We start from the raw sequence: 11,643 nt of genomic DNA on the forward strand, positions 1-11,643 counted from the left end.
ACCAGAACTATTTGATGTTAAACTGCTATTTCCAATACTAACACATGTCCTAGCAGATCACTAGTCACAACAGAGATCTTTTTAAGAACAAGTACAAACAGTGTATTTCTTAGTCTGCCTACCCCTTTTTCACACTCCTTAAAAAAAAAGTCACAATATGTATTCCTATGAATAGGGAAGCATTTAGTCACTGTTGGTATCACTTCTGAACTTTTATTTCTATTTATTTATGCTTTTACACATTTAGTGTTAGAAAAATCAATCTTTTTGCAGGTAGGTATTGCTGTATGAAAAACTGGCATAATAATTTTCTATGTTCTCTTCCCTCACAGTTCCCAAACCAAAATTCCAAGTGAGCCTACAGGAAATACACCTAAGTGATGGTCTCTCAGCTCACAGTAAGAGAAACATCTGGTTCTGTGTTTCTGGAAAAAAAAATAAGACAAATAATCACAAAACCAAAAAACTCCCCTTCCAAAACAAAAAAACAACAACCCACCAACCCAAGACACGCACACACACAAAAAACCTATCCCAAGAACCAACCACAAATGAAAAAACAAACTCAGCCTATAACTTTGTCCTACTCCAGTTGCTTATTTACTTCAATTGTGCACACTTCATGGGGATACAGGTTTTCTAGCATCTAGGATGCAAGCAAGTTAGTTTAAAGCACATTCTCTTAATGCAGAAAATGGCTTTAAACATATGTTGCAAAAAGGTAAGCAAACCTGCTACTTTCAAATGACTTCTTGCTCTTTCTTCTTTAGGATAAAGCAACCACATTTTAAACCAAGCAGTGGTCTTTAGCCATCTTCTCATTTTAAGCCACTCAGCACATGCATCAGGCACTTGAGCATTCCAGTTTCCTATGCACCCAGCTCAGATACTAAGCCTTCACTCTCCTTCTTAACTCTCCCCTTTGTAAAGTCAGCCCAAGTCCGAAGCATCTTCGTTTCTGAAGAGTGCTTCTACCACTCTAGCAGAACCCCATCTTCTACTAAGATACTCCCTTACAAACTAATTCCCATGCAGTAAATAAGAAATCTTACCCTTATTTATTCTCTAACATAACAGCTATTTTATTTCTCATTGTAAAGAGAACTTGAATATAGATCTTGGAAAAAAACATTTTCAGCATCTTAAAGACATGCCTATTTTCTCAGATAGCTTCTTTGCCCACGCCTCTCAAAAAAAATTTAGCATCTTCCAGGTAGGATATTCCAATCTTGTATCCTGTGTGTCCCAAATTTGTGTTCTGTTTGACTATTATAATATCCTTAAATCACCAGATTTTAGATTTTACTTGCACCACATGATCTAATAAATATCAAATTTTAGATGCGTGTTTTTACAAGCATGTGAAAATGTACCACAGTGAAAGAACATTTCTATGAAGGAAAAAAAAAAGCCCCTCCATATCCCACCACCATTATTTTTAAGTACCACGATAACTGCATACTAAAATTCTTACTCGCTAAATTTTGGCTGAGTCTTTTAGAATACAGGAATGGATCTAATTATTTTTAAAATACCAGACCTTTCATCCTTACAGCATAAAACAATTAATGCCCAGCTGGTGTGCTGGTTCTCAGGCAAGACTCTTCCCCCCACTCTCCATGTGCTGCTGAAATACGCTTCAGAAGTTGTGGAGCAATTTGGATAAAAACAGACCAGTGACAACAGTTGATCTCTCCCTACTGTTACTACAAGAGAGAAAGCAGCAAGGCATGGCCAAAATATAGGTAGCTGCAAACACTGTTAGACATTTGTTTATTTTTTCCTTTGGAGAAGTAATGAAGACAAGTTGTTTCTGTTTTAAAGTTAAACACATGTTTGCTGTAGCATTCTAGTGTGCTTGGATAACCCTGAAATTAAAACCCCTTTAATCTTAATTCATCCCATGTTTTTCCAGACTCTGCAACATTAATAGACATAAGGATATATCCAGTGACCATGAGAGTTAGTACTCTTTGGAGCAAGTGATTACTAGATGACATACAGCGAGGAAATCAACCCACTACAGTCGTTACTTGATACGACTATACGTTTTTTTGCTACTCCCATATTGAAAGCAAAAGAAGGTATGACAGAAGAATAGCCAAGACTGATTTAACTCACATATCTATTTGTTTCAACTAGCCATTTACAGCTTTTAGTTATTTAGATTTATATTGCATACACAACAGTAATTACTACCCTTGCAAAACTCCTTCAGAACCCAAAGCTGAAAGAAGGTGTCAAGAAAAATACCTAAATCAATTTTTACAGATCCCCAAGCTACAGAAGCTGTAGTTACCAGAACTTGAAAGTTTACACCCTTGTAACACCATTTCTCCCTCCCCAGAAATCATTTCAGACACTCAGATGCCATGTAAAAAATAACCAGCTGCCAAGCTCATAGAGATCACACTACCTGAGAGGAAGGCCAGCAAGTCCCAGAAACGTACTGCAACATCATTCATTCAATAATCACATCAATGTATCTAATAACTTAGTAATAAAGCCTACGACAGCTGTAGCACACACTTTTTAACAGCTCAGACTTATAAAAAAAAAGCAAGACTGAAAACCTGTAAAGCATATCCAGATGACTTTGATATATTAAAAAAGTCACTAACACTTCGTATCAGTGTACATAGAAATCATCATATTTTGAAGTTTCAGATGATATTGAAACTCTTCATTAAGTTCACAACATGGCAGCATACAAACACAAAAAATAAGGAAAATATTAATCTGAAGAGAAGCACTACTACAGTTCGACACAGCCATTACGGAATGGTTTTGGCCTGTTCTTTTCACATTTCTGTGCTGAATATACTGCCTCACAAGAATTTAAAAGTAGATTTCAACACTACAAACCCCACATACCACTCCAAGCCTCAGGTCACATTCATTCTCCCACTACTTAAACCACTTGTAAAACACTAACTTTGAGAACCATAAAAAAAAGCATCACAGAAGAAAGGAACACCACATTCAGTACCCTACATGGACACATACACTGCAAACTCAAGTCTTTTCTGACAAATCTCTTTCAAGACAATTATGAACATTTTCTTAAAGGTCTTAGTAGCCATACATATTTTTACCCTTACTTTTGGTGAAAATCTTCAGGAAAAGACCCACTACCCACCCCCATTTTTGTATACTAAGCAAACTTTTGTAATCAATGTGTTTGGAACACGTGAAGAAATAAAACCTAGATAAGGCATTTTCATTCATCTACACAAAAGCAAGTACACAGCTATGACTTGAATCAAGCTCTTAAGGAAGATATTTAAGGGAATTACTTATATCAAATACTGCTGAGGAAAATATTATGAAAGTGTCTTAGACGGATGGCTACATATGTATACAAATGAGGGAGATTTTCTTACTTTTATGGAGTGTAATGGAAGAACTCCATCATACCTTAAAAAGATAAGGCCCACTTTGCAGTCTTGGCCACTACAAATATATTAGGTCCTAAGAAGTAGGAACTTTCATTCTTGTTGTGAGTATCCCCCAAAGGCACAGTAACTCCATGCTGAAATGCCAGAACAATGAAGTCTGGAGCACTATAGTAGGAAAGTTAATTCTACCAAGTAATTTACCAGATACTGGGTATTCTCAGTCTAGGAGAGAAATTTATATGATCCTAAACAGTCTCTGTTAATAAGTTTTATTTATGAAAGAAGAGTCATATGTATTTTAATAATCACCACACATTTTATTATGTTTGAGTCAGTGCACAAAATTAGCCAATACCTACAAACTCCCAATTTAATAGCATAGTTCAGTCACGTAAGTGTTCAGATCAATGCCTACTTGAAACTACAAAACAGCTAACACAGAAGTATCAAAATAACACTAGTGACAAAAGCCAACCTACTGAAAAGAGTAAGACAGTTCATACTGTTTCTGCAATGAATGTGATTAACTGCATCACCAAATACCAACACCACAACAAAGTATCATGATAAATTTAAAACCGGAACATTCCATCACTTTTATATTTTAGAGCAAATGACAGTGGTTCTTACCACAAACACAGTTACTAGTTTAGTGATTCCTAATAAACTTTTTCACACTTCATGAACAGAGACAGATCATACAACGCTGAAGCTGCAACCATCATCTACTTCAAATTTGTTTATACGGGGCTATCTTGAATGTTTTAAAAAGCAGCATCAAAACCCCCTTAATTTTTAGGCATTCCTACTAACCAGCATTTTTGTCATTCTATTCCAGATTGGGCAGAATCACTGTGGCCTCTCACTGAAGTGTTCAAGACAGTGATATGTACAACTATCAAATGCTTGTCACATGTAAAACAGTTTATATTGAAACATAATGAGACAGTCAAACAAACAAATCAACACAGTCACTCCAAAAAAATCATAGCCTTCCCATTAAAGATGACAACCATCTCATAAACTCATATGGATGATGTATAGCACCAATTACTTTAGATAAACTGGTTTATCATGTAAGTAATGATGACTACTATCATTGTCTCTAGCCACCTGACTTCAGCCAACATCTACTTTTCTCCTAATATTTCTTACTACACATGCAATCTAGCCTGCCTGCAATTCTGAAAAGTCACTCCCAAAATGGAAAAAATAAAGACACCATGCTTTCCACTTGTCTGAATGTTATGTGAAAGAAGCTGAATAATTTCAGCTGCTTAATTAGTTGTTCAGCCTCTTTTCCATCCCCAGACTCTGAAAAGAGACATAAGGTAATGAGGGAGAAAAAATAAATTGAAAATGCTGACAGAACAGCCTTTCATGGCCCTGTCGTTTGGAACATTTTTATAGTTCTTAAACAACTTAGCTCTCCATAAGGCAGCATAGGTTTGTTCCTTCACTATATACTAGCTTTGTGTGTAGCAACAATTATGCAGGGCATACCCAGTTTACTAGGCCTGCCGTGATCCCCCGGATGGAGACATGTTGCCCCAGTATTTTACTTTCCACCTTATTCACCATTCCTCTTCCAGCCGCAAGTAAAAGGGAAAGCGAGGAACCTACCACCCTACCTCCCATATCTCATAAGCGACTCCAAAGGAACAACCCTGCCCCTGTAGCTAGGCCCAGTCAGTTAAGAATTGACTGCAGCAGAGACCGCACGCAGGGGAGGATCCCCGCTCCCCTCTTCTTGCCGCGGCCCCGGGCCCAGCCCCTCCAAGCCCCGCCACCACAACCTCCCTTCCCCCGCGGCTCCCTTCCAGGCACAGGAATAAGGGGAAGTGGGAAAGTCGGGGGCGCCATTTTGAGACGGGAAGGGAAAGACCAGTCTCCTTCCCGCACGCCGGGCTGCCCACCCCGGCAGCCCGTACCACAGCTCCCGCAGGGCCCGGCGGCGGGAACCAGAGAGGCGGCAGCCGGCAGGAACCCGAACAACAGACGCCCCCTCCTCCCCCTCCATCGCCAGGGCCACACCGCCCCACAAGCGCAGCCCACGACCCCCGCCAGCCGCCACCGTCGCCGTCTCCTCCTCACCTGGCCGAGCCACGGCGGCCGTGCGTGGGGCGAGGGAAGGAGGGGGAGCCGGGGGAGCAGGCGACGAGCAGCGACGTCTCTCCGTCCGTCCGTCCGTCTGTCGTGGGTAGCGGGGAGCTGGGGCAGGATGGGCGGAAGAGGGGGAAGAGGGGAGGTGGCTCCTCGGGTGGGGGCGAGGGGCGGGGGCGCAGCCGTGCCTCACCCAGCCCGCCACCACTTCCGCCACCGCCTCGGCCCCGACCAAAACACACACGCACTTCCGCCGCCGGCGCCACGTCACGGCCCGCACGCTGCATGCGCTTCCGGTTCGCCTGCCCGTCACGTGACTACCTTTTCCCACCTTTTCCTCCTCCTTTTGTTCCCCCCCCCCCCCCCGAGGGCGCGGCCGTTACCATGGCAACACGCGGTTGCGGGGAGCTGGATGCCCCCCAGATGGTGCGGCCTGCCTGCGGGGCCTGGGTAGGTGCTGCCGCCTCCTGAGGCAGCAGTGCGGGACGGTTGTCTTCGTGTCTGCCCCCGGCCCTGGGTTCTCGGCCTCTGTTTTGTGGCTGGGTAAGGCCCGAAGGAGCGCGTAAGTCACTATAAGGATACCCCGACAGCAGGGTGGGAACTTCGTCCGACGTGTGTCCTGTACCCTGCTGCACCTCTCCACGGGAGCACCTTCCATGTCCATCCTGCAGGGACTGCGGGTGCAGTGCAGCCTGAGGGGATACTGGGGTGCCAGGTATAACACGGGCAGAAAGGGCCTGGTTTAATGCTTTGAGAATTGGTTTCCAAAGCTATTAGTCAAATGAGTTTAAAGAGGGAACTGCACAGGGAAATCTGAATTATAGTTGGGAATTTACCAAACTTTTTAAGAGAGTGAGCAGCCACTGATATAGCCTTAAACAGGTTTCAGCAGTCTCCCAGTAATCAGTCCAAGAGAACAGGTTGGTAACACAGAACAAATCTTGATTGGTAGGTGGATACAAACAACCCAACTTAATACATGCAGTTATTAAATAACATGCATTGCTTTAGAGATTGTTGGACATAACATCATCCATTTTCTGTATTACTGGTGTATTTTGTGAGGCTTTTGTAATCCCAGGTCTCCTATGTCAGTAACTGAGGGAGAATGCTGAAAAAATTGAGGATAAATTGTCAGAAAATCATAAAATTGGTTAGAAGACTGGCAGACTTGCCTCATGGTGGAAGATGGGAAGAGCTGCTGACCTTGTGAGAAGGGTCACTTGGTCACAGAGTGTATAAAATAGTCATAAGTGTTTCTTCAGTCTAGCAGATTCAACAAGGTTTAATACTTGGCATTTGAAGGAACAAACCAAGATGTTAAGGCATTTAATAAATCTATCAGTAATGTTTTTTAATCATTGGTAGAATGTAATGAAGATAGTTTAGATGCTCCATTACTGGAAATACTGAATCAAGATTTGATGTTGCTATATCCTCAAAATATGCTTTAGTTCAACCACATGTATTTAATTGAAGGAAAAATTAAGATACAGAGAGCCTGCGGCCAGTGTTACACCAGAGGTGAGGCTCATTATGCCATTCATTCGTAAAATGTCTTCAGTGTTAGTTGTCTAGTCAGTTCTCTTGCCAATGCACATTTATCTTCTGCTGTTGCTGCCACTTTAGAAATATGCTGAGAACAGAAATAAAGGTTAAATCAGTCATGTCACAGCCTTTTTAAAAGTAACCTCTGCTTTTAGTGCTGCTTTGCAAAAATCTCACTACTTGAAAATATTATAGCCTATGAACTTGTTGTGTGATAGGGAGATCATTAAATCTCATATCTGTTTGCTTTTGCATTTTCAGTGTTTGGGGTTTTTTGATCTTTTTTTCCCTTCCCTAGTACAGCTATATCAAAATTTTTAAAAATTACTGAAGTGAATGAAATAAAACCAGAATATTCTTTTTCTTTTCCATGTACGTTTCTGTTGGTAGCAGGTTTGTCTCAGAGTAATAATTTCACCATTCTACTATTAAGTAATAGTTAATCTTTATAAGGCAGATACATAACAAAGTGAAAAAGACTCTGACAAGCCAGTATAGCTCCAGAGAAACGTGTTTGAAAGTATGCAAGTTTTCTGAGCTGAGGATTTGCTAAAGCTTACAGTAAAGACTGCCTTTAAGAATATTTGTAAGAGTTTCCGTTTAAATCAGGTAACCTTGACCTAATACACTCCTCATTTGCTATAACCCTCTGGCTGGTTTCAGCATGTTCAGCAGTATTTGCTGAGCAAAACATCAGAATCCAGATAGGCAGATATTCTTTATTATATACATTATGAATGTAGATTCAAGCACCAGCCAGCGCCCAGCCAACCTGGCAGCTGCTCACTTGCTCGCTCACTTCCCTGCAGAGGGACAGGATGGATTAGGAAGAACAAAAGCAAGAAAACTTGTGAGTCAAGATAAAGGCAGTTTAAAAGATAAAGGAAAGAGGAAGCAGGAAAATCACCCACTCATGTCCCACAAGCAGACCGATGTCTCACAAGCCTTCAAGCAGTAGGCATCTTGGAAGCTAGCTCCTTCTTCCTCTACCTCCAGTTTTTATTGCTAAGCATGATGTTACACTATACAGGGTAGCTGTTTGATCAGTTAGGGTCAGCTGCTCTGTCTGTGGTCCCCTCCTAACTTTCTTGGCCACCCTCCCTGGCTGGAGATGATGATGAAGTGGGGAAGAAGAGAAAGCCTTGACCCTGTGCAAGCACTGTTCAGTAGCAGCTGAAGTATTGCTTTGTTATCCACACTGTTTTAGTCACAAATCCGAACCAGAGCACCATACAGGCTGCTGTGAAGAAAATTAACTCTGATTCAGCCAGGTCCAGTGCATACATGAACAGTTTTGGATTAAAAAAAAAAAAAATTACATTGAATCTTTAGAATGTCTTGAACTTTAATTTAGAGATAAATGCTCATGTCATACATGGCATTTTATATTTCAATCTACTCAGATGTAGAGCCATTCATGGAAGGTATGATCCTAGTTCGTTCCCTTTTCCATCTGCAAGCTTACACCTCCTGAGTAAATTGTGATACCTTACAGCTGCAGGGTGGGTTGGATCAACCCCTGATGTCATGCAGTAATTATTCACTGAAAGACATAGTTTCATGGTGGCTCCACTGGCTGAACCAACTCATCTTTGGCTGCTGGCTGTCTAGATCTAGTGCAGATGACAGTAAAGGAGTATGAGTTCAGAGAAGACAAAGAGCCAAGAACCACCTGTAGCAAGCTTTGGTTAGGTGTAATGTGAAACCACATGCTCAGTTTGCACAGGAAGAGTGAAAGAAAATACAAAACCATCAAGTGATGTTCCAAAAAGAAGAACTGTAACATTATATATGAGGGATCAGATATTCTGTATTTCTAACACAAATACTTTCTAAAATCAGGATAGTCTTTCAGATTAAGAAATTCAAGGATGAACAGAATTTTTGTTACAGGAATTACATGATACAGTTGCACTAATGAAAAGAGAGCAAAAATGATAAAGAATGTGTTGCTTTCACATGAGAGATTAGAGAGAGGTTTTCCTTTTCAAATTCCTGTCAGCAGAATTAGGATTTAGCAGATTTAGGGTACGTTGCAGGCCATTTTGCTGAACCTGCTAGCATGAATGCAAATCTCGTGCCTTTTGTCTGTTAAGTATATAGGGGTCCATGTTTTGGATAATGTGGTGAAATGCACAGCACCACAGCTATGATGCTGGTGTGCTGCTAGAAAGTGTGTTCATGCATGAGGGTCCTACTGGCTAGCTAACTCCCTGACCACAACACAGAGCTATATTATGTCTCTCCAGCTCTGAGAAACTCCAAAATTGTTCATTGCTAGTTGACACTGACATAGAGTGTGAGCAAACACCAAAGATTCTGTGAATGTATGAAATAGAGGTAGGTGAGTGTGTGGCAGTAATCAAATCACCAAGTTCCAGTTACTGTATTTGGTCTTTACAGGTCTCTGTGAATGTTAGCAATGAAGATGAGTCTCTTTTGTTGTAGTCTGGAGAAATAGCTGTTTGAAAGAAAAATTTTGAAATCAACTGGATAGCCCTACCAGTGATCATGTTTTCTTATTTTATGTCATTTTGGGTCATAAGTCAAATACCAAAGGTAGAAACTGTGTTGGATGATGTTAACAAAAAAAATTTTATTAGTGGTTCATAATTTCATGGGTTTCTATCTATTTCAGCATTTCTCTGCAGAGTTTAATAACATGCTCTGCTCAGTCTTCTTGTGTTTAAATCTGACTCCATAGATGTAATAACAAATAGAAATAGATTTTAGAGGCGACACAGAACACAGAACCTCTTCATTCTGTTTGAACTTCTCCCCCCCTTTTTTTTTTTTTTTTTTACTTTTCATGTGCCCATCTGCTATAGTATCTTTTTTTCCCCATCTGTCTTCTATTTCTGCTTGTGTGCATTGTGCGTGTGCATCTATTGGTTTGGTCATATCATAGCATATAATGTGCAGCTTATTTCTACCAATAAAATGAGTTTAAACCACGACAGGAATAAAAACCATGAAAGTAACCAGATAATAACAACAGCAAAGTTTATCAGCATGGCTAACATCCTTCAAGAGTTTCACAGCATTTGCAGCCTTTTACATTGAGTTTTATGCCTTCAGATACCTCAAGAAATTCTTAAATATAGTGCTTTTGTCTGCCGTCTATGCCAGCACCATGTTCAAAATGAGAACTGTGTTGCAGAACATGGGGTCTTTGTACTTCATAAAGAAAGTAAAATGAAGGGGTTTAGGCAGTTTCCATTCCTCAGTTTTAGCCTGAACAAGGCAGAAGGCGGCCCTGTATTTGGGGAACTGGATGCCAGCAAATAATGGTAACTTTCAAATGACAACTACTGCTGTAGAAGGGAATATTTTATTGACTATTTTCCAAAACAGATTTCTATAGAGGTGTGTGTTTGTTTTTTTTTTTTGTTTGTTTGATTGAGTTTTTTATTGTAGGAGATACAAAATTCATGCTCAAGTCAAGAAAGTTTTAATCTTTTTTCTTTTCTAAAATGGAGTATTTTTTTTGTTAATCTTCAATTTATCTTTAAAATTTATAAATCCTTCTTATCCTACAAATATTCTTCTTGTACACCAACTAGCTTTCAATCTAAGAAAGAATGAATATGGCATTAATTCCTAAAATGAACACAACTATAGGGCGAAGGTACATCTCCTTCTTGGATATATCTACATGGAACTTGGAGTTCACATTTTGTATTTGCACTGTGGACTTTAGGAAAACACCTAGAAAAGAGAGGTAAGAAACTCTTAACTTATACTACTCTTTATCATACTCTGCATCCACCCATAATGTGTTGAGAATGAATTTAGCCTGACCAGGCTTAATCCTGTCTACTTTTAATACAATTTATATGAAGGGAAATTATTTTCAAATTCATCCACTACTATTTTAGTTTCATTTCTGTGGCTTCAATATTAACATGTTTAAGAATTTTATTTTTTTTTCCCTGCTATAGGTTGAAAATACTGATGCAGTTTTTACAGCCTAATAATAGATTTTGGTGTGTGGATTTTTTGTTGTTTGTTTTCATTATTTACCTTTTACTAGCTAGTTTTCTACAGTATCCACCCTGCTATAGTAATTTGTAATAGAAGCAGCTCCTGTAGGTAAAAATGTTTTCCTGCTTTTTCTGGCACCTGGATACATCTCCTGTGGAAAGCAGTCAGTGAGGCATCTCCCTGTTCCACAAAGAGGCTAGCAAACAAGAGCATTTCTAAGAGCAGGTTTTTGATCTGAGGGGGTTTAGGGTTCGCTTCCAAAAGATGTGCGAAAGATAAGAGAAGCATGTATGTTTTTACTAGGTTTCAGTCTGATTTATAGGGATCCACATTTCTGCCGAAAAAAACACAGAGGGGTAAACCAGAGAGGACTGAGAACTTCTGCTCTACTTGTTTCTGCAATAGGCATTCTTTTTACATGGTCAGGTCCTATTTTTCTGCCTTTGACACAACCCACTCACTCCATAGGGGCCGAGTAGATTTCATTCAGTCAGCAACTGTGGCCACCTACTGGGGAAAAAAAAAGTAAAAATAAGTATCAGATTGTACAAAAAAAAAAAAAAAGGCAAGACACAGGTAGATAGACTAAAAATTCAGGCCCCAGTTTCCT

Source organism: Pezoporus wallicus, unplaced genomic scaffold, assembly GCF_028554395.1.
Source record: "Pezoporus wallicus isolate ANWC-B61680 ecotype Strahan unplaced genomic scaffold, APGP_CSIRO_Pwel_v1 contig_3181, whole genome shotgun sequence".
Classification (NCBI taxonomy): Eukaryota; Metazoa; Chordata; class Aves; order Psittaciformes; family Psittacidae; genus Pezoporus; species Pezoporus wallicus.